This window comes from Parus major, chromosome 12 (assembly GCF_001522545.3).
Source record: "Parus major isolate Abel chromosome 12, Parus_major1.1, whole genome shotgun sequence".
Classification (NCBI taxonomy): domain Eukaryota; kingdom Metazoa; phylum Chordata; class Aves; order Passeriformes; family Paridae; genus Parus; species Parus major.
In genome coordinates, this window is record NC_031781.1 from 7,510,612 (window position 1) to 7,535,765 (window position 25,154).

The window sequence follows — 25,154 nt, forward strand, 5'->3', positions numbered from 1 at the left end:
TACACACATGTACACCAGGTACACACATGTACACCCATGTACACTTATATACACACACGAGCACCTATATACACATCCAAACACCCATGTGCACACATGTACACCCATGTACACACATGTACACCCATGTACACACATGTACACCCATGTACACACATGTACACCCATGTGCACACACGGGCTCTGCCGGGCCGGCCCCGCGGCGCTCCCCCTCGCACACATGTGCACACAATGTGCGGCGCACATGGCCCCAGCGTTCCTGCCGCCCGGCTCGCTGACAACTCCCGCTTGTCTGTCGCATGCTCCGAGGCGCAGAGGCGGCCGCGGGTACCGCCTGCCAAAGCGAGCTCGACGGCTCGTGTTGCTATTTCTGCAGCGGTTTCTTTGCCGCTGTAAATTTGGCAAGTTGTTGACAAAATTGAGTTAAATCAAGTAGGACCCAATGAGAGCTACAGGGGAGAGGGGCTTCGCGGACCCTTTGCACCTCCCTGCTCTTTCCCCGCTCTGCAGCCCTCGGGTTTTTATTGCACCTCTCCCGTCCCGTGTGCACCCAAGCACAGGAAATGGGAACGTTCTCCCAGCCACGCCGTTAAGTCCGCAGCATTTCCCCTGTATCCGTCTGCAACTGTGGGACCACGAGGGGATGCAGGGGGAGGGGGCACATTATCAAAGCAGCCCTGGGAAATCCAACCAGGCTGCGAGAGCAGCTCCGCTATCAATAAATGCATTCACTCCTGCAAAGCCATTCCAGTGCAAACAAAATCCCTTCAGGAGGTCGATGAGGGAGAAGGCACATCCCAGCCGTGCCGAGCCGCTGCCGCTGCCCACCTGCTCCCGGGCCAAGAGCTCGTCCGCCCCGCCGGGGCGCTGCCCGTCAGGTAAGCGCAGCCTGCGGCGGCATCAGCGGCGGCCGAGCGGGCCAGCAGCCCCGCCAGGCCCCGATCGCCACGGCCGCCCCTCGGCCCTGCGCCCCCCGGGCTGCCCCTCCGTCCCTCGCTGTGGCCCGGCCGGGAGCAGTCGCACCGCAGGGGCCGCCGAGAGGGGCGCGGGGCCCGGGCGGGCACGGAACGGGAGCGGGGAACCCCCTCGGGGAAGCCGGGTGGGCAGGGGGTCAGCCCGGGACTGTGACACCTGAGCGCCCCGGCGGGGCCCGGGGCCGCAGCATCGCTCCCGGCAGGTTTCTTTACTCTCTAATATCCAGAGAGCTTTTCCATTAGGAATCCTCACTGCCCGGGCTGCTGTTCACTCCTCGGGACGCCTGGTGAGGAATTTATAAATTAGGTGTAGTACCAGGTCCGGGGGTGGGGATGGAATGGGGGGGTTTCGTTTCTTTAAGAAGACCAACCTTAGTTTTATGCCTAGTAAATAATATTTTATTGCCTTTGGTTTACTGTGGCATTTCAATTATCCCCTTTAGGAGTCTGCAAACTGCGTAGGTTAAAGGTCATTTCTCAAATCACTAGAATTAGTAAAGAATAGCAGAAAACTGTAAAAGGGGGAGGAGCCGCGCAGTAAAACAAAAAAGATCGCCTGGAATAAACTAATAAAGAGCCCCGAGCTGTTTACCTCTCGCATTTGTATTCCCAAGTGATTATCATCGTGTAATTGCATAATGTCATCGGGCACAAGAAAACACCAAGCCCGGGACGATTCACACGGGCAGCGAGCGGCAGCTTGGCCATGGGCGAAGCCAACACCAGATCATTTTCTATGCCGGGATTCCTAGTCACTGCTTTTAAAAAGAGAACTGAAGAGGGAATTTATAAATCACGGGCAAATTTTCAAGCTATGGCGCATATAAGTGGAAATAAAGGGCAGAAATCCAAACATCCTGCAAGGCTTTAAGAATTTTAATTTCTCCTCACTATTTAAAACAGCTGGGTGAAGCTAGAGGGGGCAGGAGGGAGAAGTATTGACAATATTGCAGGCATTCTTGCTGCCCAAGGTTTTGTTTTCCAGGTTTGTCAGTGATGGATCTCTACAGGTAATCAGACAGTTGATCTGTCTGGCTTTACTGCCAACATCGAAGTGTTTTCTGGAGAAAAAAGTTAATTCTCAGAGTAATGTCATAAGAAGTGTGACAATATTGTTGAATGCCCAAACAGCAGAACCTCAAAAAGCAGCACTGCAGGATTTTAGAGATGTAGGTGTGCAATTCTTTGTAGTGCAGAAGTAAATTATTTCTGGTCTTTTCGATCTGTTTCTGCAGGGTAATGCAATTTAACAAAGGAGTGGTCACATCAAAACCTTGCACTCCTGTGTTCATTGGAAAGTGTGGTGCTGTGTGATTTACATCTTTCCATCTTGGCCAATGGCACAGTTTTCATCATGAAGAACCTATTTGGGAAACAGAACTTCCAAGGAAAGGAGGATTTTTCCTATATGTCTTTTTAGCTCATTATGCAGTTTGAGTATGAATGTAGGAATTATGACACATCTCACACTGAACCATTGTGAAGGCACAGCCCATGAGCAGCTGGTTTGGGATTATTACAGTGAATCTGCTTTCTTAGGTGAGGATTGTACCATAATGCCCATTTGACAGAGCAAAGATGTCACATCACTTTGAACATGTAACCTGCACTCTAGACCATCTGCTCCAGGGATGACTTGACTTTAAGCTCCTAGGGATTGAGATCTAACTCTCCTGAAATTGCAGATTACTTTCCTAAGGCTGCTTTCTTTCCCAAAACATGATGTTCCCTTTTTTTCTACAGACAACCCTGTCATCCAAAAGATGGCTAAACTACAAAAGAAATGCCAAAGATGATAATTTTATGCCAAATCTTGAATAAGTGTTATTTTCCTAATCCTCATCCAGTAAAGGCAAGAAATAGCATGGGAAACTCTCTTTTTAGACAATAATTCTGTATTTCTAGCTTGCCTAAATTCTGAACAGACTTTGACAAGTTAAGAGACTAGAAGACAAAGAAAAAAGTATGGATGCATGTCCATGTATGGATGTACCCCCACCCTGTTCCTCTCCCGTCTCTCAAATCCCAAATTCATGATGTTGAAAGATGCCAGCATATTTGGGAGCAGCAATAAACCACTAGAGAGGAAGAAATAAGAGTCTAGATTAGCATTCATCTTTACCAGATGAAGACATATTTTAATAAGAGGCAGCAGGCAAGAGAGGAAAGTTTACAGGGTAATGAAGTGTGAATGCACTCACAAATTCAGGTAAATACACCAATCTCCAAACATGCAAAGTCTGTAGAAAAAAAATATACCACTTTACATTTAAATCGATGATAACTATACCAATTTATTATACTAGTAATGAACTGCATAGCAAACAGCCTCAATTTGTCTGCATTATCAGCTGCAGAAAGACAGCTGTGGACTAATTTTTTATTTTTCATGGGCAAAACACAGGCGGGTTCTTTCCATATTCTTCTTTTGATGTCTAATAAACCCCAGTGCCACTGCAGAAACCACAGCCCAGGTACAAGACATGTGCTGAGTCATGGAGGAAAATAAAGAGATGAGAAAATAATTTACAAAAAACCACCCCAAAAAGCAGAAGTAACTAAAAGCTATTGAACCAGAATGCCAATTGGATGAACATCTATTGCAGCACAGGGCTCCACTGCCGTGAGCACAGCCAGGTGGAAGATAGTCAAAAAATGGTTGTCAATGGATAATTAGTGAAAAAAATGGTCAAATGCTCTCACAAGAGCAGGGAAGGCTGTGTTTTGTTTTTGATTGCTGTTCTGGAAGACTGGTACCACGGGCAGCAGCATGTGCCCTGCCCTGGCTCTGGCACACTGAGCTCAGGGAGCTGAGGTGCAGGTGCTGGTGGCAGTGGAGGTGTCTGAAGGTGTTCAAGGAGGACATGACTCCTTGCAGCCAACAGGACATGGAAAAGCTGTCTTGGACCTCTGGAGTCAGAGAGACAGACTGTGGGAGGGTTCTGACATGTTTTAATTTGATCTCTGGAATAGTAAGGTTGTTGAAGACAACCATCAAAGGGATAAATTTACACCCCTAGAAGAATGTGCTGCTTTCTCTCCTGTCCTGCCTCTCTCACGTGTCCCTCTCCTCACACCTTGTACCTTTGTCTCTGTGTGTGGGTCTTTATCTCGGTGATACCTCACCCGTCCACACCTCGGCCATCCCCCTGCTGCCACCATATGTCATTGGAATGTTTCAAGTACTGAGTCTGGTTTACTTAAAGAATAGTGCTTTTAGAGGAATAATACTTTGCTTTGTTTCCATTAGGACCTTAAAAAAAAAAACGTTTATGGGAGGAAAAATAAACAATCCCACCACCACTCCTTAACAACAGAGTACTTACCCTCTCCTAATGCTACCAGTTCCTTCTTTCACTGAGGCCAAAGGCACCTCCCATAAACTCTGGAGGGCTCTTACATGTTTCTTCTGAGTGCCCTGAACACAACTCTCCCCAGTACGCACACACAAAGGCACACAGAGACTTCATTTTCCAGAGATGACCAGGCAGGGAATTTTGTCACACTGACTACTGGCTCCTCCTCAGGGAGCTGCACCATGGGTGGCACATGGAAGGCCATGGCAGCGTTGGAGACAGTGGGACAAGGACAGGACAAGCTCTTTTCCACAGCCCACCTGCATCCCTGCCATGGAACAGCCAGTCCTGCTCTCCGTGCAGGTCTCTGCCTCAGGGCTGTGCTTCTGTTCCCAAGAGCAGTCACAGAGGGCTGGGGGAGAGGTGAAGGATCACACTGGGATCTCTGCTCTTTGAGCACACCCCCTTGGACCTTAGCAGGTAGGACTCCTACCTTAGGAGGCTTTTAAATCCCATTTTCTGCTGGCTTATTTTCGTGGCATTGGTGTGGTTGCTGTGCTGCACACATAATCTGCAGGTAATGAGGATTCTCAGGAGATTTTAGTGACAGCAAAGGAGCAGACCTTGAACTGGGAAGAAGGAGAAGAGAGGAAAGGGCTCCACAGACTTTCTATAGGCAGACTGACACCCACTCCTGACATGGTCACAACCATGTGTCGTTGCCTGGGGCCATGCCGGCTCCTGAATAGCACTCCTTACCTCTGAGAAGATTAGAAGATTAGCCTGGAGTTTATAATTGTAGCAATATTAGATCCTCAGATTCCTCATAGCTCAAGGAGGAATGTAGGTGGATGTTGTTTGAAGATCTCATCTGAAATATCTCCAAGGATTTCTTTAGTATATGTACACACACATGTCATCAGTAAAGTGTGTTTAAGAGTGAGAGAAGAGGTCTTGGTTAGCCCCTATATGACACTTATCTTAAAGAGTACTTAACTAATTCATCATTTCCTTAGGACTAAAGATATGCCATAACAGCTAAGCCAATGTATATTTGTCCATGACTGCTTAAAGCCAATATCATTCTGAAGATAGCTATTAATCTTGGCACCATGAGCTAAACATCTGATAAATTTAACCCTATCTTTCAAGCTCCATAGAAGCCTGTCAATTGACCTTGATTCTTCCAGTTTATTTAGAATATGGCCTTATTTAAAACTCATTTTAAAATATATTTAAGGTTAAGATGAGTTTTGAGCTCTTCATTTTAAATATTTGATCAGGCAAAACCATGTGACTTGTTGCCCTGGTCATATTATTGTCTTTATTTTTCGTGATCAAGGTACTATTTTAGCTCTACATTATTATCCTCAATATAAAACATAGGAAGACTTTTGGAAGTGGCACTGACAGTGTGAATATTTTCCCACAGTGAAGAACACAAGGATACACTGACAGCAGACACATGAGAGCAGGCTGAGGAATATGTACTAAGATTGTACACAGAACAGGTGAAAGGGGCACTTAGCCCTTGGTTCTCCTGCTAAAATCAGTAACTTGAAAAGTTGGAAATTCATTTATTATGAACCACTTCTTATTCTCTTCTGCTCTTTAGAGCCTCTAGAGTGTCACTTTTTGAGGTGTGACCTGACAAAATATGTTCATACTGTAATCTTGGAAGAAACAAGGACCAGAGTAGTGAAAAGTGCATTGTGCTTCCAGGCAGGACCTGACAACACAGTGGATGAGTTGAGGCTTTCACTGCCCTCCAACCTCTCTAGGTCCTGGTGGCAAAGTCCATAGTGTGTGTGTGTGTGACCCCTCTTGTTCTGCTTTTCCACCCAAAGGCAGAGAAACACCATCAGAGCAGCTCCTGGGGCTGACAGTGCCATGGGGATGGAAGATGATCTTCTGTCCTTTGTAATGGTACAGAACAATGTCAGCGTTTGCATCAAGTAGCTGTATTTTTGCTTCTGGGAGAGCATGACAGGTACTCATTACTGCCCAGTGTGATGGTAATTGCCCAGCTCTGTCTTGCTGGCACCTGTCCTGGTGGCATCATTTCTTCCACCCAGCCAGTAATAACCTGTCATTCCAAGCAGAGTGGTGACTCCATGGTATCACTTTCAACAAAGCAGCCAAGCAAAGGAACAGTACAGGAGCAGCCACTTAATTGCTTGATAATAGTCATTGCACTTATTTTATCTAATAGTCTTTATTACAGGTTGCCAACTTTGCATTTTTCCTTATTTAGTCAGCTGTCTTGCCAGTGTTTTCATGAAACACTTCCTTCCAGATTGTCTGAGGCATTATCTGGGGAGCTTACCCAGAACAGAGGTGGATGTACTGATTGATCCACTGCTGCTTGTAGTTAACTTCAGAGGAAAGCCAAACCTCATTCCTTTCTGTAAGGTTTTATACAGAACATTTATTGCATTTTCATCATCAGTTAGGTGTTTTTCTACAACCTTTTTTGTTTTGTGTGGGATTTTTTTGTTTGTTTCTTGGTTGTTGTTTTTTGGGGTTTTTTTTGACAGTATGTTTATGATGTTATTGTGGGGGCTGCATTATCATGGGTAAGATATTCTGAGGGTATTTCCATGGAATCTGATATAATTTCTCCACTACCCCACAGCATCAGCTTGTATTTGTTCAGAAAATGTTCCCAAGATTTTCAGTATTTTCTTTGTACTTTTCCTCTGTGTCAAAAAGGTGCCTTAGTTGTAAGTCCCAGCTTGACTCTGTAAAAAGAGTATAGAATATGCATTGTAAAAGTCACTTAAATAGTTAAATGTGTGTCACAGCAGGGCTTTTTGCCACTAAGTGGGCAGGGCACTCCCAAATGCTGGACTTTATACTTGCCATTTGCACTGCAATGCATATTGACAGTCCTGTCCCTGAGACCAGAGCACTTTTGGGGAAAGCATTCCTTGTCTGAAACACAATTTCAGCAGTATTTTATTATACTGTGACCCTGTGAGCATACATTCAGGAGGGACTTCTGGGGTTTATTTCAGCTGATTATGGAACACAGAGCAGAATACAGCCAGTGACCTCTGTAAATGATCACATATTTGACTTTTGGATAAGAAGTCATCTAGTCATAAATGATTTATCTAAAAGATTCTATCTGATCTGAGACTAAGCTTCACCCAGCTGCATTAGGAAAGGAAGGCATGTAACAATTTAAAAATTTCACATACTGTAGTACTTTCGAAAATATATTTACATTCTATATTCTTTACATATATCTGGACTGGATTTTGAAAACTAACTCAAAGTAAAATCAGATTTTTGAAATGTTTGTTACAAAGCCCTTCCTAAAAGTCTGGTATTCATTTCAAGATGATATCCTGTATTTAATAAGAATTGTTAATATTGTCTGTGTAGCATAATTACAAAACTGTACTAAGATGTGGCACTCAAAGGAAGTGTCCTTTTTATCTTCATTCCTGCGGTGCAAGTAGGATGTGCATCACATCAAAACTATCTCTTCAATGGCCATTTTGTTTACAACACAGTCTAAGGCAGCCACTCGGAAATGAATATGCAAATAGGAAGAAATTTAGAAAAGTCAAAACATCTGATTTTTTAAATCTGTCCCATTCCTCTGGTGCTTGACCTTCCTGGAAGTACTGAGCTATCACACATCAATTCATTCCTTTCATATGAATTACTCAATTCAAGTGCATTTACCTCATTTTCAGCCTGCAGTTTGGTACTTTGTTGGGAAGTAACATAAATCCTTCTCCAAACTTGCTCTGGTGGCAAGGCCAAGCAAACCAGTTGCAGAAAATGCTCCTCCAATCCAATTTCTCTCTAATCCCTCAGAGTTTACCAAATGTGCAAGCATCACAATTTGTATTTGGAATTTTGGAATTGAGAGGGTAAAATAATTGAGCCAAACTAGGCAGGTGAATTCTGAAAAAACAAAACGTTTCTAAACAACCAATTTTGATTTTTCCTGCTTTGCCTGATTCCTTGGGACACTGATGATGGCAATTTAATACATATCAAGAAACTTTTTAGATATTTTTTTGGTTTTTTTGGGGGTTTTTTGTGGTTTTTTTTGTTTGTTTGTTTTCTTTTCTTTTTGTTGTTTTTTTTTATTTCAGTCTCTGTTGTGCCAGATGCTGATTATATTCAAATCCCACAACAATCAAAGGGAGGAGGGCGTTTCATACTGCACAGGACACATGGGTAATCCAAGTCTGAAGCATATGTTTGATTTCAGTCAGTCTTACCTTAGGTGCCTCCTACCTCATGCCAAGTTCTCTCTGCACCCCCAGAGAAGATGGCAAAGCAGCTGAAGAATCACAGGGTTCCTTCATGAAGAAGTTTTCAAAGACTGCACATGGAACTTCTGTGAGAGGGAATTTGGAGCTAAAAAATGTGCAAACCATCACAGGAAGTAGAAAAAACCAGTGGAGAAGAGCAGCAATGCATAAACATTTTAACCTAAATCTTTCCCTGTGACCTATGTAGAGAACAGATGTGGACAAGGATTGCTGTGAAAAGGTACCAGTATGACCACGAGCATTCACATTAACCCAAATGCATTTATAATTGATTTCAGGCTCTAAGTCCTGTAAAAATCTGCTCACATGAGTACTTGTATTCTTCTGCAAGCTATCTGACCAATTATAGCCCCAAATACCAAGCACTGATATCCCCCACTCACTGGAGGACTGAGAGTAATTCCTTCTGACTTCAGTAGCGTGGGAACAAGGTGTTTCTCCTGCTTCCTGATTTTAAACTTGTAACCTGTTTCACAGACACTACTGAATATAATAACATTTGTAGCCAGCTTAGTAAATGGTTCTCTGTATTTTAGCAGAATAACTATATCCAGCCTGCTATGCCTCACAGAGAAGGAAGATGGTAAGACATTTCAATTAATTTAGTTATGAATTGCATTAACTGATGGTAACCTTGAAGAAAAATTAAGAATATCTGCAAAATAATCGTGTCTGAGGAAGATGCTTCCTCTGAAATATTAATTTTCTTTTAACCAAGAAAAAAAATCCTTATCATATGAGCTGGACAGGTCCTTTCCTGTAGTTTTCAGACTCTGATGTTTTATTGACCAAACTCGTTGTTTTAGACTTGAGCTCATGTTCTCTGAGGAAGTACAAGTGGTAATTATGCAAGTCTTTCCTTCCCTGTCATGGGCAACATTCACAAGGGAGATTTACAACCTTCAGCTTTCAGATACGGAGACTGGTTGTTTAACTTCAGAGAGAACAACTCTGACATGGTGAATGGCATCAGAACTGGAACAAATCCTCTAGAAACTGGCTACATGGACAGTCCTGGCAGTTAATAATTATGGTGGGGGGTTTTGCCTCTTCATTCTCCTGTAGGAACTCCAGCTACAAGATTGCTCAGAATTTAATTTTTTTTAGAAAACAGACTAATAAAAAAAATGCATTTTACTCCTCTTGGAAAAAGCAGACCTACCTTTAGCAATAGGAAAGTAACCAATGGACTGAATGATATTTATTAAATTGTAACAAATTCAAAGAGATAAGTGATCATAATGTAAAGACACCACAATGAATGATTGTGGTAAGAGTTGAGTGCTGGCTTAGATACAGAGTCAGGACAACTATAGACAAAATACACTGCAAATGAACTTTAGTAATGAGACTTAAGATCTATTTTCTTATCACAAAACATTCAAAAAGTCAGGCAGTCTGTTCATCTGACTTACATTTAGCTGGAATTTTGATATATAGAGGAAACAGTTTGGCCCCATGCTCCTGTAAATGTACACATTTGCTTCAGAAAGAAGAAAGTGGGTTACAATCAGAAATTTACTTTTAATCAATGGTCTTTCATTTCACTTTGGTAAAGTTTGGATTAGCCCCTTTAATGCACACGCTTATCATGACTGACAACAGTCCTGCCTTCACACTTTGGGGTGATCTAAGCCTGGAGAAGGTGCAGAGGGCAGGAGAGCTGCACAAGGAATACGGCTGGTCTGTAATGGCTGCATTTTTGTGACCCTTTGTGGATTGTAATAACGATCTTTTTATTAAAACAAAACAAAACTGCAAGAGCTTGGGGGCAGATTTGTGTTCTCTTTTGGCCTGTGTTAACCTCTAACCAAAATCTGGCCATTTAAAAAAAAAAAAAAAAAGTACTTCAGCTGTTTTTCTTTATTTTTGGAAGTTTAAAATGAAATATAAAGCCCATAATAAAATGCATATGAGGACACAAATCAATAGACTGAGAACTCTGTTAAGAACTATGCAACCATAGATGTCTTCATTAACAAGGGTCTTCTACTCATGAAATTCAGAAAATGCTCTTATTCACTGGTATGCATGTTGTGTTTGTGTCATTATTTATTTCTATGGTAACTAAAACAGTAAAGACAGCAATAGTAGACAGCAATAATAGTAATAAAAAAAGCAAACAACAAGAACAAGAACAAAAAAAACCGAACCCCATTGCAAAAGGAGACAACTTAGAGCCAAAACAGAGGTGTTTAGATGATGGTGTAATTTGCTATAATAACTGCTTAACCACATATTTGGCAAGCCCTGGATAACTCACTTATGAGTAATGCATTTGTCCAAATTACATTCAAATAAAAAGTAGTTACCATGCTCCATTATCATGTGTTCTGCACAGATATTTCCTCCCTATCGATTTTCCCACGGCAAGAAGGCTTCTCGCTGAACCCAGGTTGGCTGTGGATTGGTGCTGATTTCTCTTGTGCAGCCTCTGTGAAGCTGGTTAGGTGCTCTGGAGCCACATATCATCAGTCCACTGCTATCTGGAGCTATCTAACTTCCTTGTGCAGCCTCCCACTCGCCTCTTCCCTGGCTGCTCCATCTGCAGCCAGCTTGGCTGCTCTCCTCCAGCCCCAGCTCCCCGAGTGCACGGCAGCTGCAGCTGCCAGAACATCTGCTGTCTCCTGGCCTTGCTGGGGTGAGGACCAAAAGCATGGCCTTTTTAAAGCTGGACACTTGCATCCATTTGAAACTGGATGAGTTCAAAGTTCTCCTGCTTCTCCTGAGACTTGCAGCTTCATGGGAATAGACAACTGTCTGTAACACAAATTCAAGTGCTTGTTTCAAAGGGATACAATGCATTGTCTTTAGGATGCACTGGCATTGTGCCTGCTCTTCCCCTGCATCTGTGGAGATTTGGGGTTAGAATAGTCTCATTCTGAAAAAAGAGTCATTTTCAAGAGCAAAGAGTGGAAGGAGTGAAAACTCAAACACAATTAGTCCTTGAATGTGCATCCATCAAGGGTGGGCTTCTACTGCACCAGTGCCTCCAGCCTCATGCAAAACGTGAAACGATGTGCCCTGGCCTATTCCTGATGAAGGCTAAGGTTGCCTTTTGTTTAAAAAAGTGCATTTGGAAATGAGATATCTTATTTGAAAAGTTACAAGCATAAAATAACATCATTGTAATCTCACAGAAGGAAAATCTACACAGCAGCCCCTCATCAGCTGTACTTTTCATCTGTGGGTCAAATCATGCCCTGGCGACGTGCAGAGCTCCCACTGACTTCATAATGGGAAATGTATTACTTATTTAGAGCTGACTTGGCTTTATTTAGAATGATTTAATACTTTGGTTATTAAAAGTTTTGTGGTTTGGAGAAGGAATACAACAGGTGACACACACCCTTCTTTGCCACTCAGTTCTGTACTTTCTGACAGGTTTCTGCACGGGGCAGGACCCAGTGTGTGCTAGTTAGTGAGGCTCTTCCAGGAACAAATCCTGGACCTTGAGCACAGTGTCAACAACCTGGGATGCAGTAGGAGTTCAGCTTTATCCAACTCGTGCTGGCATGGAGCTGTTTGGGACTCTCAAAATGTGTCTTAACTGATGTGTTGGCTTGAAATGCAAGCTGACACAGCTTCATCCCCTGAGCATCCCCCACTGCTTATACTTCTGCTTGCTCAAACCTGGAGCTGCTCTGGCTCAAGTCTGGAGTGAACAAACAGCCTCTCTGAGGAGGAAACCTCAAGCTCAGAAGAGCTTGATCCTTAACAGGCTCTCTCAGCTGGAGGAGCTCTTCACTGTATGAACTCAAACTTCAACATTAGTGGAGATGTTACTGCATCCAGAGTTGCCCTCTGGGGAGCTCCCCACCTCTGCAGCACCTGCAGATACAAACATGCTGGTCCTGCCCCTCCCCTGGGCTCCTCACAACCACTTTTTACAGAGGAAAAATCCTTACTGAAAACCATCTTACAGAAAACAGGCTTTAAGGGCCTTTGACAGTTTCCCCAAATCCACTGTGGTCCTCTCCAGCTCCCTAGTAAGATGTGTTGGCACGTCCTGTCCCTGTCACCAGGTGGGGAAGCAGGAGCTGCCTTTACAGCAGGGAGTGATCAATACTGAAAAGAGAATGAAAAATGTGTCTCCAATGGGATGGGCAGCCCCCTGATACAGACAGCAAGAGAACACAGAACAAGCTGCTCCAAATAATTGTGCAGGTCTGGAAAGAAGACAGAAGCTACTGCTACTCAATTTGTACCATTGCAGCTCAAAGCTAAGTAGGCATAAGTAGAATACACAATAAATGTATATTTAGCTGTAGTTAAAAGTGAAACTTAATATCCTATGTTAGTGCATAGTACTCTCTTATGAAGAAAACTAATTTATAGGTAAAGAAACGGAGCTTAAAACTAAGAGACTGTGTTTTTAAATAAGTTAAGTAAAATGCATACTTACTTACCTTTTATTCTCCTGCTGTGTGTGCCCTGAGCTGGTCCAGGGAGTTCTATGAGGTAAGAAATTCCTGGTCAACAAAAGTTCCTTTTCTAAAAAAAGTGAACATAATGGAAATGGGGAACCACTTACCAGGCAGCTGAAAAAGGAGCTGACTGTGCAGAGAATTTCACACCTTATGGCTTTTGGTCAGTAAAGTACATAAACAAAATGTAATTTTCTATGCAATTACACGGGGTCACACAAGAATATTATGTTTTAGAAACCCACTCAAAAGCATATTGCTCTCTAAGAGCCCAATCCAGAAAATGGTTCCTGACTTTAGTAAAGTTGCTCATAAGCATTTCTGGGAGTGGGGCCTACGAGACATTTTCCTTTTCATGCTTTCTTAAACAGTTTATGTGATAGTAACAACAGGAAGATAAATTACTTTGAATGGTAGCAATTAGAGAAATAAGGAGTGTGATAGATTTACCATGTGGAAAACATCTCTCACACATTTTCCTACAGTCATTAAACCTGCTTTTAATGACACAACACTGATTTCAGAAAGAAACAAAGTTTATTTGATGAAAATAAACAAGCTGATCAACACTAAATACTTCCCATACACATGATAACAATGTTATGAACTCTAAATACCTTGGTACTTTACACTTCTACAAGACATTAAATTACAATGACTGTCTAATACATGCCCCACTGGTAATTTCTAGGAATTCCTTAGTTTCATATCAATGTCCTTAACCATATATCAATATCACAATCCAGAACATGCCACTCACTTGAAAAAATTATTACAAGAAGCACTATCAAATGAGGATCTAAGGTAAATAGGGGATACTGACCCATTGCTGCAGAACGTCACATTCAAACGTCACCCTACACACACAAAAGAAACTGCGGATATAGTTTGTGTCAACACATCTGAGGTCTTTTCATAAACACTGTTTAAAAAGTAAATTGAAACCCACTTTCAAATGAAAGTCAATGTGCAGGTACGTGCATACTGGATACACAAAATTCATTAAATACAAAATTCATACTGTACATTTAAATGAAAGAAAGGATGTGCAGTACAAGACTGATCTCACGTTAAAATAATAACCATTATCTTAAATGTTAAGCAAAAGTTGGTTTGCTTCATTACACTCAGAGGGGAGGGGGGAAATCTACCAAACATTGCTCAAATAAAATATTTCCCAACATCACAGTGTTTATTGTAAACCCCGAGATTCTGTTTTAGGATATGAAAAGATTTTTCTCCAAACATCATAGAATATCACGTGAAATGAAAAGAAGGAGGAAAAAAACCCAAAACCCCAAAGCAAGAAAGAAAAAAATCAATGTTAGACAAAATTTTCCTCTTTAGGGGCTAACTTTTAGGCCCTGATAAAAGTTTAGATCAATACTCATACCAACATGAATGGAGCAAAAATGCCCCTAAAATAATAACTGTGACAAAATTGGCACATACATATAAATATCTAACTATACAGCTTTGTGACCCTATTTCCCCCCTAGTTTATATCCTACTTCAAGTATTCGGTTGCAGAGTTAAGGTAAAGACCTGATTGTAAGAGACACAGACGATTGTCCCCTACTGCGACAACAAATTTGTCATGAGAAACCAGTTTTGTTGTCTGAGTTTCCAAGTGCAACATTTGTCATATGTGCTAAATATACTCCCAAAAGCTTTGCTGTTTCAAAAACAAAGATCTAAAATGCCATTGATAGTTAAAGGACAAACTTTTTAAACATGAATGAAATTGGGATTATCTACGCTATGCTAATTCTATACATTTTATTCTATTTACTGAAGACAGTAACATCCAGCAGGACTCCTGCTCAAATAAATTGCTCTTTGATTGCACCGAGAATCATGGTACAAATAAATAAAACATCATCTCTAGACAATCATTTTAAGGGGATTGCTATGTATGGCTCATGTAGGATGTTTAGGGTTAATCGCACCACAGGTTCAAAAAATAATTTTTCTAAATTCAGTGCAAGACTTTAGGAGTATCCATTTAGATTTCTTTTTTTTTTTTCTTTTTCTTTTTTTTTTTTTAACAGCAGCAAAGAAAAACTACTAAGGATTAAGGCCACCCATGCTTAAATTTATTGTTTGTCCTTTAAAAATGCAGATATTCTATTTCCACTGCCATCAGCATGGAAGCATTTCTTGCTTCCATGGACAAAAAGATGCCTCAACAAAACAGCCAAACATTTGCACATGTTTGCCAGACTGACTGAAAATGTTTGTGGAGTCAGAAGGAACCTCTCCTTGGGAAGTGGTAGAGATCTGACTGTCACTTAAGAGTCTCTCATTGAATGTGACGACGTCACATTTTTATTTTTCCTTGCATGTGCTTTAAATTTATTTTACTAGACACATTTTGTTGACACAAACAGCCTTCAAGTGCTGTTTGTTCATTGGTATTTTCTTTAACATCTAAGATTCATTGGGGTCTGTGTCGGAGACTGTTTTTCAGTGTAGAGAACAATAACAAACAGTTCCACATTTACAGGAGACCTAGTGCATATACTGTATTCACAGCAATATTATCTTTATTTTTGTTTTTGTTTGTTTCTTTAAGAGTCCCAGCTTTTATTGTTGAAAACATGTATGCATTTGGATGGTAAAAGGTTGATACATCCTTGTGTACGTGTCCATATATATATATATATACACATATGTATTTATATACACCTCAAACTTTTACCATCCAGGAATAGATACATCTTGTATATAATCATATATTTATGTTCAAATTAGATGTCCTATGCATTGTCAGAGACACACACCATATTTTCATAAAACTAAGCTTTGTCATCAGTTATTAGGTACCAAAAATTGATTTCATTTCCAACCTGGCCCAGAGCTTAATACCGGTTATAGTATCAATATTTGGTTTTGGTTTGGTTTTAATTTTTATTATTTTATCAGTAGATAAAAGAAAACAGAGGAGGGTAAAGGCTTGTTTTTGTTTTTTTGGAAAAGCCTGTATCTAACTGGGGGTAAAGTTAATGCCAACACCCTTATATAGCATTTTACTAATACCTCTTTGATAATCTAGTGCAATAGAAGTGATACTTTAGAATAGACTAGGTAAAATCAGCAAATGCAGATATCACATCTAAGGGAATCTGAATTACCTATTAAAATCAATATTCATTTATCAAAAATTAGCTAAATAACCTGTTTAACAGAACTTCATGAAACAATATTCTGAACAGATGGTTTCTTTGTAAAAACAGAGTAACTCACAAGACCCATTAAAGACAGAAATGAAGCTCTTATAATTTCTGCTTGAGTCTCCCTCATTATTTTCCAAAGTATCTAATTTCACAATAGACTACAAGAAATAATGGAGAAAATGCTAATTAATGCAGCATTTCATTAGATATCAACCTTAGCATTCATTTTCTGCATCTGTGATCTTCTCCAGGATATCATGGTCATGTTTGGAGATCCAATGCAATAGATTATCATTGTTACCTTCCAGTGCTACAGTTTTTTCTTCCTTTTTCACTAGTTCCTCTGACAACTGTAACAAGGGAAAAAAATATTCCAATTACCAACATGACTGAAACATCCAGAACATCTTAGTTCTCATCTAATCAAGATTCTCATACATATGAGTGGAGATAATGCTTTTCTAGGGGCTGAGGATTAAGTAAGGCATTTAAATTCAATTTGAACTCACATTCATAGGGTGGCAATTAGTTTTATTGCTGATTTGTATGACATGACTCCCCCTAAATGGGAAATATTTTAAATTCCTAAGATGTCAAATTCTGTTGTACTTGTGATTCTGTAAACAGTGAGTTTTCTGATCTTGTCTATAAGCAAAGTAACTTTGAAAGGGAAATGCTATGAATAAAATTAAATATTTTTCTGTGGGAACCAAGGGAATAATTCATTTATTTCCACTCAGTTCTGTGGCAGGTGGGAATGTGCAGTACCTCTACCAGCCTTCCAAAATTGAAGCACCATTTTCCTGTCATATTTTAAGCACTTTAAGTTCGCTTTAATTTGCAGAACAGTGAAGAAAGATTTTATGGACACAAGAAGCTCAGATTTGCAGAAGTTAGAACACAGAGCAATGTGTTTGGAGGTTTTCAGCCACACACCCACTGATCACAGGGGCTCTGCCTGGCTTGGCTGGCACTGCTGAAACCCTGGGGACTGCAAGAGGGAGCTGGTGTCAGCACAGCTCAGCCAGTGGGAAGAATCCTCCTGCCTCCCACCAACTTTGGATTGTGTCTGATCTGATTCATTGAACCTGTCTGATTGTGACTACAGAGAGAGGCATCAGTGATTTTTATTGTTTAGTTGTGCTGAAAGAAAACAACACTGTATTCTTGAACAGACTTATTCACATTATCTGTATATCAGATGAGTGGGAGGAATTAAATTGTTAAATGATTCCTTTAGAGGGCAGCTGTTCATTTATCCACTGACTTTGTTTCTAGAAAATTTGAAATGCATTATGTATGGGATTCTCCATTATTGCCCTTCCATTTATGTAACCTTAAAAGTTTCCAAAACATCCCATTTTATGAAAAACAATTTGCCATACAATGCTTAGGGCTTTGTAATCAGCTGAAAAGTTGTTATGCTTTACAAATAGTATTATTTGACTAAAATTCCCTTTTAAAATTTCAGAATCTAATATTTATCAGATAAATTATTCTGTGAGTAAAGTGAAACACTGTTTACAGAATAAACTATCATATTATTTTAAATCCCTATTGTTAAGTTCCCATCTTGCTGGAAAGCATACGTAAGAGTTTATATCATACAAATGTAGATGAATAGTTCTACTTTTGCAGTGAGAGGTTGGTACAGTTCTTCTGGTTAAAACACTTAGGGACTAATCCAAAGCCCACTGAAACGTGGAAAGGTTCCCACCGATTTTAACAAGTTTTGGATCTGGCCCTTGAACAGCCTAAAAATGACTTCTGCAGAGCTGGAAAGCCAGGGAGTTCCTAAAGTAGATCATGTTACTAGTTCTGGCACATAAAATCGTTGCAAACTTTTTATGAAAACTGTAAGTCAGCACATGCATTACGTTTGGTGAACTGCGCATAGCTCCCATTCTTTTGTGTGCCGAGAAATTCTTAATCATCATTCAAAGAGATACTTGGGCAGAGGAAGCACACCTATAAATTAATGGGGAGAGCACATCCCAGAAACTGCAGCACAATAATGCCTAGGTTTTTTAAACCAAAACATAATCACAGCAAATCTTCAATGCAGTTGCTGTTTTACAAGCTGAAGTTCCTCTGCAATTAACACTTTTATGCTTGGAAAAAATAAGAACCCAGAATAAAGTGTCCAATCTGAGGAACAGCAGCAAAGCACAAAATGCACTCCCTCTCCAGCCTGTTCCTCCGATTTTCACTGGGGTTTTACTACAGAATGAAAGCCCCCAAATAAACCTCACCCACTTAATCAACCCACCCATTCATCAGGAAGCCATATATGTATTGGAAGTGTAACAAAAACTTGTTCACCACAGGTAGGAAATGCAAAGTATTTCTCCAGTAAGTCAAATAAATATATAAAAGGATATTGCTGTCAAATACCAACTGAGGTTGAGTAAATTAAATTTATATTTGTTTCTTCAATGCTGTAATTGGGAAAAGTCACTGAACCTCTAAAACAGAAATAAAGTTTGGTAACATGCATTGGACCTGAATTCAGCAGTGCTTCAGCTGAAATTAATGTCTTATGAGTTTGGCACCTCTGTCAGTCCATTAGATACCAGTCAATGAAAACAGCAGAAGGATGTGAAGATATAAAAGTGTAGTAGCCCACAAACATTTGTTCAGATTGTTTTTCCTTTGGATTAAGACACCTGCCTGATTAGTACTTTTCCCCTCCAATCCTTTCCTCTCAGCAGTGATTTGCAGAAACAAGCTGGAGAGGGTGGGTAAACACAAAGGGGTTAAAGGGGAAACTGTTTAATAACAGTAGTAAAATGCAGGCTATTTTTGACATCTGGGTTAATGTCCATTATGCTCCATATGCTTTCCAAATGTTTGCAACAAGCACCCAGATACAAAAACAGATACCCATTCACATAGGCTTAAATTGCCCTCTCCTAACCTGTTACACATGGTACCTACATAAAAGGCCAACAACTGATATGGTAATTAGTGAGTAAGAAAGAGAGGGAATAGACACTTTATGGCAGGGAGCTGGTATCTGACCAAATGTTAGTAGAGAAGGATATCATTAATGAAAACCTGTGAGGGCTATTTCTGCTCCCTAATCTGCGACAAGGCCTCTGTACTATAATGTGACATCCTTGGAAAAGCTGTCAGGATGAATTCCTCAGTTTCCTTCTCCAGACTCATTCATCATTACTGCAATCAGAGTACTAACAAATGATAGGAAATCATTTCATTTTCTGGAAACAAGTAACTAGACTGCAGTAAGGCTATAACTCATAAACTCTTTCTCAAGTGATGTCCCGAGATTTGCCTGTGCCTCTTGCAACAACATAATGTAAATTATGGGAAGGAGAAAAAAAAAGCATTCTCAATCTTTACCTTTGTGAAAAACCATTAAAAGGATGACTCCATTAACTAAGACAAAGCCCTGACATTCTAAATTCTGTCTCTGCCACCAGCCTGTTGTGGGACTAAGGAAAAAGTCGTTTTTCTGTCCTTAACTTGCTCTTTGCTACAGCAGGCATAACATCAGCCTCCTCACAGGAATTTGCAAGGCTTAGTGTTTGTAATGTGCCTTAAGAGTCTTGGATGAGTGCTAAGTATTATTATTTTTCAGTTCCTGCATTTGATTAAAACTGAAATAACACAGTAAAAATTAAATTAATATATTAAGTTACAAGTAAAGAGCAAGCATGTGGTTTGTGGAGCTACTTGTAACACTTTTAATACGAACATGTACTACAGAGTAGGTGATTCCCAAGGTCTGTACTGACATGTACCATGTGGGCATAACTTGACAACTGAAAAACCCCCCAGAAGTTTGATTCAGCCAAAAATCTGTTCATGGCTTCTGTGTGAGCTCAGAGCTCAGGCCAGCAGGAGCACGGTGGGGTGCTTTCCCTGCCCCTCAAGTGCAGTTGTGAACACCATCACAGCCCAGATATTTGCAACTCAGCACAAGCTACAAAATTGGGTAGCACAGATCTGCTGGAGTGCTCGCCACTCCATAGGTCCCTTAACACAGGATGTGACAATGGCATGATGTGTGCTGTTTGAACCTCCCTGTCATTACTGCCCCGACAATAAATACTGTTTTTGCTACTTCCTCCTGGCCTACCTCTTGAGGAAAGAAAGAAAACCCACCTCTCACTTTCTAAAGAATACAGTAACCTGTTGAAGCCTGTTATATCAACATGGAAATCTCTAGTGTGGAGGGCCAAGAAGAAAAATAATTAAGGCATAAATTTGTATCCAACCTACGTAGAAAATTTTCAATGCTGAGATGCCAAAGACACCTAAGACACTTGTTGAGCAGAGTGAAAAGGTAAAATCCAGTTTAAATTTATAGCATTCCTTCAGTGTCCCTCTAGGAGTTTGGCTTTTTGCCAGTGTTCCTTGTTAAAAATTTGTTAAACGTGTTTGGCATTAATGCAAACACAAAGTGCTCATTTGTTACAAATTCTATTGGAATGCATTCATTTAAGGCAATGAAGTAGTTACCAGAAAAGAAAAAATGTTCATTAAGTACATTTTAAAAATACAATGATGTATGCGGCGCATAACTATGGCGCCCCAGTGGCTATATAAATATCTGACAGAATAACCACAAGTTGTGTTTGGTTTGAAATTGGAATCTCTTAAACATAACCGATAGAACAAAAACTGGTTTTGTTTGTTGTCAAAACTGATGTTAGTCTTTCTTGTTTAGATCTAGTTGTAATAACCAAAGTTTTGCCATACAATTTTTTTACATCTCAAATCAATAAAGCCCACGGGTTAAAGTAATGCTCAAGGAAGTTTCTTGATTCAAAAGGTACTGCACATTATCTGGAAAACACTGGACTCAGAAAGTAAATACCCTGCTTGGAGGAGAACAAATTTTAGTCATTCTTAAAAACTCCACTTAAGGAAATGTTACCTGGGAGATCTGCAACTGTCTGACAACACTCAGGTTCACCTCAGCAAAAGGTGTTCTGCTCTACTCCTTTCAGAAAACAAGAGCTCAGACCTAGTTTACAACATCTCAATAACAAATCCCTTTTAATAATAATGTGAAATATCACTGGTAATGATAACTCTTGATATTGAACAAGCAATCCTGAGGTCTGTTTCTTAGATGCTAGAAAATATCTTCTTAGCTACACTGTAAAACTAAAACCATTTTTCTCTATATTTTTTTCAATGATTTATAGCTACTTGCAAAAAAAAGTTTTAAAATGATAAATATGTAAGTAAAACATATTCAAAAGAAAGATCCAGAAACTGTGTGACTTAATTAAATATTGAAAGGTTTACAAAAAACCACCAGTATAAAAAGTTATTTATAAAGACAGAATTAACTTTGCTTCAATTCTGGCAAAGACATTATTTATCCCATTTGTTGCTATTTATGTTTTCAATTCATTACACAGTAAACTTCAGAAGGATCTGCAGCTGGTGGTGGAATCACTGCACGAATGTGATGAACTTTCCATATTGCTATAATGCCAGAATTGTTAATCTTAGTTAGGGATAAAAGCAGATACCATTGGGATGAATAAAATCAAATGGATTCAAGCCCTCTAGACAGTAAGAGTCCTTGAAAACTACTGTACAATTATATCATAAAACTAGATGAAGTTTATGAACCTTGAGACTATTTGGACAAGGATGCCTTCTCTACTGGGAATGTTTATAAATCAAAATTAGACAAGTGCTATATGAGCTATTTTTTTTCTTAGAACCTTTTTCTTTTCAGAAAACAAGTCCAGTCCGAATCAAAGAAATATGAGAAAACTCGGTAGATATCCTGCAATCTGCAGCTTGGACGCTGAATTAAAAAGAGGGAGTGTTAAGGATGGCTCCAGAGCAGGACTTTTCAATGGGCTGAGCTGGAGTGAAGGTGATGGAAGAGTTTCCATCGCTTCCAGGGACCCCGGAGCCGCAGCGGGGGCGGCCGGGATTCAGCAGCGCTTTGTCAACACGTTTATGGCTTCCTAAAGACAGAGCACACTGAGACCATCGTTACTTTTTCTTATTGTTGTTGTTGTTTAAATCGAATTGAAGTGACAAGAAAAAAAGATTTCTTGGGTTAAAGCGCCTCAAACAGCGACGCTCCCAACGTGATGCCGAAAGCCGTCGATAGCCGGGACCGCTTGAATTGGAAGGTGCCTTTTCCATCCTGGCTGACGCGGAATGCCATTTATTCTCATGCGCGGGATTAATTAGGGGCCTTTTTTTGTTGTTTTGGTGTTTTTTTTGAAGATCAAGGTTTCTCGCTCGCTGCTGCCTAATAACACGGTGTGCCTGCCCGCCACCTGGCCCGGCGCGGCTCCGGCGGCGGCACCGCCTCGGGCCACGGCAAGTGCGGGCAGGAAACGCCGCCACGGCCGCGCTTAACCCGCGCTCTGCCGGCCCTCAGCCGGCCCCGCCACCGAGCAGCCACCCCGAGGCCAAAAATGCCCCGCCGAGCCCGAACTCGGGGCAGCGGCGAGGGGACGGAGCTGCCGCAGCCCCCGCGCCCTGCTCGGCACGGAGCGCGCTCGGCTGAGAGCCCGGGCGGAGCCCTTGCCGGGCGCCTGGGAAAAGAAGTGGTTAAACAAACGCTGTGTCAAGCCCCCAATCTAATAAGTCATCTTATTAGGAAGTTGTGATGCCCTGTTTGCCCTCGCCTGTGGCTTGTCTGCTCCACTGAAAAGTCTCCTGCTGGGACCTTTGTGGCATTATACGAGGTAGAGAGGGCTGCTGCAATATATGAGCCTTGGTTTGGAGCAGCCAAAACAGCAGGAGAACTAAGCTGCAAAGAATTAAACATGTAACAACTTTGTAAAAGCACAGACAGTGATTGAGGTTGGCCCTTTTGCTGTTGACACATTCTGGCCCCTGTAGGTTGTGGTCACTAAGCCCATTAGAGCTGCAGTGTGGCAACATCTAGTTCAGCAAGTTCAATGTGTTTCTGGTTTATTTCTAAATACTGGATACAAGCTGGCAGCGATAGGAGAGTGGAATATGGCACCAGAAATATGTCATAAACACAGTCATCATTGTCAGGGATGTGAAATTACTTTTCAAACTATTTATTTTTGGCAGATGGAGGGTGGGTGCATTTTTGCACTTTGTTAACTGAAATTTAATTGCAACTTGCTGCATGTTTTGTTTAATTAAGAAAAAAAAAAAGAAAGAGACAGGAAACCTCAAGATGCTGTTTTCTCTTAAAAGAGAAAATTTTCACTGGAGAGAGAAATCTTTGTTGCTAGAAATTCACTGCAAAATGAAACCAGAAAAAAACAAACTCAATAAAAACTCAGCTGGGATAAGTTTCACTTACAAGCATCCCCTTATTTAAATATCAACTCCCCACTGTACATTTTTTTCTATTTTTTAAAGATAAAACATACATTAAATTCAGATTCTAAAAACTGGGTTGTGAAATGGACAAGAAAGATTAATTAAATTAATGAAAGGAGGTATTATGGACATAACGAGGGGTAGATTTAAGTTCTAAACCCTAATATACAGAAGAATACACATCCCCATCTCCTTGCGCACCCCACTTTTTCAGGGAACGGTTTCTGTTGCACATCAATGAGGATGCTCATGGTCCCTCAGCTCTGAGAGCTCTGTTTCCCTCTCCAAACTGTGTTGTGGTCCCAGGTTTTATGAGTCCTTGCAGACTCATCTCTGCCAAGAGCTACCAGTCTGTAGATATGGAGCAAAGGATGAGTTGGCTGAACACTCGTGCGTGTGAAACATTTGTCTCCCCCTCGAGCCTGTTACGTGCTGCCTCTGCCCTCCTCCCCAGATGAGCCAAAGCTTATGTAAGAGGTGAAATGTGCAGAGAGGGATAAAAACAGGTCACAGCTGAAGGAGGGGAGGGTTTGGCAATCTTTTGTTCTTTGTGTCTGCAGCACAGGCATTTCCCTGGTGCTGTCCCCTGTTTTTTCCAGGGTTTTTTGCTGAGGCATGGTCGCCCTTTGGGTGCCCCCAGCTCCCTGCTTGCTGATCCACAGAAATCGCTGGCCACTCCTTTTGGAGGCATAAGAATTATGTCAGGGGCAAAGCACGTTCTTTCTTTGGCCACCAGTGATGAAGGAGCATTTCTTTTCTGTCTTAAAGAGTTTGCCTGAGCCAAGCAAGGTCAGAGCTGTGGCTTTTCGCTGGATAAGGGAAATTTCTAGAATTTGTAGGAGGTGGAGTTTTTTTCTGCCATCTTTTGAGATTTGATGAGAATTTGTGACTAGAAGGAAATTCTTAAAATCTCATACATATTTGTCTGGTTGTAGAGAGTATGATTTGGGTTTTACCTCATGCATCCTAGCAGAGTCAGTCAATATTTAATAGCTAAAATTGGCTGGTTGTTGTGCTTGGATAACTCTAGTTACTGTGGCTGCTACCACACTGTTGTTAGAAGCATATTGGTTACTAGATGTTGTACCAGAGTAAATACTAATAAATTTGGTGGTTGTGGAGAGGAAGTTTAATCCAAAAGCATCCCAGCCAGCAAGGAGGCACACAAGGGCTGTACTCCTTGTTGTGATGCACCCAAAGGCTGGAGAGAGTGGGGCAGAAGAGAGGTGGTGAGGGCTGAGTGCGGGTTTGAAGTGTTTTATGTGCATGCCTATTTCTGCCTTTAGGAAAAGGGTGGATCCTTGGCCAGGACAGAAAAGTCTTCTTGGAAATGCTGGACATAAGTATGGTGTCCTTCAGGCACATGACTCCAGTAGGTTATTGAAAGTTCGCTGGGTTTATTTTTTCCTTACCCAAGGAATAACAAGAAATTTAATGAAGATGCAGCTCATGGCTTATGCCTGCTTTCCCAATCACCTCAGATTTCTCATCTTCTAAAGCTGACAATAGACTAAAGAGCTTTATGGTATTGCTCTGTGGATCTGAATATTTGTACCAACAGCTGTATGTCCCACCTATACTTCATAATTTAGATAAACCATTAACATGTCATTTCTTTAGTCTGTTCTGCTAGTTAATAACCCAGTACTCACTGAAGTTGTCCTATCAGGTG

At 40.9% G+C, this 25,154-nt stretch overlaps 1 protein-coding gene across 13 annotated transcripts in view; it reads right to left on the reverse strand.

Moving 5' to 3' along the window:
• Positions 1–13,513: 13,513 nt before the first annotated feature.
• The window catches only part of ERC2 (ELKS/RAB6-interacting/CAST family member 2), a 405,409-nt gene continuing 393,768 nt past the window's right edge, over positions 13,514–25,154 (reverse strand). For all 13 annotated transcript variants that reach the window (XR_004499194.1, XR_004499195.1, XR_004499197.1 and 10 more), the window contains one exon: positions 13,514–16,521. The gene's annotated coding sequence lies outside the window, so the exon portion shown is untranslated. The remainder of the gene's footprint in view (positions 16,522–25,154) is intronic.